A 1266-nucleotide genomic window follows, 5' to 3' on the forward strand; every position below is an offset into this window, starting at 1 on the left:
GTGAAGGAATGATAGTTATCATATAAAACTTGCCTCTCTCAAATTATTAAGAAAAGGGCAAATGGTAATATGTGTTACAAAGGTTAACAGAAATTCCCAGAAGAGTTATAAACATAGGTTAACATACTCAGTTTTATTAGTAATAGAAGAAATTCTTATTCCCATAGAAAGATACCATTCTTAACCTTTCACATGGTTAAAAAGTTTTAAAAAATTGTTAGTCTCATTCTAGGCAAGAGGCCAGGGAATCTGATCCTGGCCTCATGGGGGAAATTGTTATGGGTTTTCTGGAGGACAATTTGGGAAGAAATAGCTTTAAAAACTTGGTCTTGCTTTTCTACTTCTGGAAATTTATGCTAGAGAAACAATTGGTCAGATATACCCGAAGACAGGTTCAAGAATGTATGAGGTTCCTGAAATAAACCAGCATTGTTTAAATAAAAACTCTGAAGCCACCTGCATGCCTAACAATAGAGGGTTTGTTAAACAAACATACAATAGAGAAAGAAAGAACACCCCATGCAGACTTCTCACCCCATGTTTGTGCTATGTTTTACCAACATGAACTCAACAGTTTCGTATTCTTACCTCATTGAATCTTCACCACGACCTTGTATGGTATGGCGAGGGAACCGTGAGTGGCTTGTGACTTGTCCAGAGTTGCTCATTGCAGAGTTGGGATTGATAGTCACATTCACATACAGTGTTCTTGGCACTGCACCCTCGCTGCTAGATGTTTATGAATCTGGAATGTGGAAAATATGCCCAGTGATGAGAACATTCCTCAGACACAAAGCCAGCAGGTGTGTCAACTGGACTTGGTGCCCTCTGGGTTTATCTGTGCCGTGCTCTCCTCCCGTTCCATTGTTCTCTCACTCTACTCTATACTATGTCCAGCCGTCATTGGGTCACCCTCCAACTCATGATGACCCCGTGTGTCAGAGAACTGTGCCCCATAGTGGCTGACATTTTGGAAGTAGATCACCGGGTTTTTCTTCTGAAGACCTCAGTGTTTCAGTTAGCAGCCCAGGAATTAAGTTAGTACAACCCAGGGACTATCTCTCTACTGTAGGAAAGAGAATTTATCAGCTAGTTGATCATTTTGGAATGGTCTGTTTACATTTCAATGACTAAGCCTTGGCTTTGTATCTTTGGGCCTCTGTTTACATCCTCATATGCCTGGGTGGCACAGAAGCTTAAATGTTTGACTTCTAGCCAAAAAGTTTGGTTTGAACCAGTCAGAGCCACCTGGAAGGACAGGCATGG

At 41.2% G+C, this 1266-nt stretch overlaps 1 protein-coding gene across 1 annotated transcript in view; it reads left to right on the top strand.

Moving 5' to 3' along the window:
* USP43 (ubiquitin specific peptidase 43) overlaps positions 1-1266 on the top strand; it is a 107828-nt gene that overhangs the window by 53930 nt on the left and 52632 nt on the right. The gene's annotated exons all lie outside the window — the stretch shown is intronic.

This window comes from Orycteropus afer, unplaced genomic scaffold (genome assembly GCF_000298275.1).
Source record: "Orycteropus afer afer isolate SDZICR_OR568_19922 unplaced genomic scaffold, OryAfe1.0 scaffold00330, whole genome shotgun sequence".
In the NCBI taxonomy this organism is placed as follows: domain Eukaryota; kingdom Metazoa; phylum Chordata; class Mammalia; order Tubulidentata; family Orycteropodidae; genus Orycteropus; species Orycteropus afer.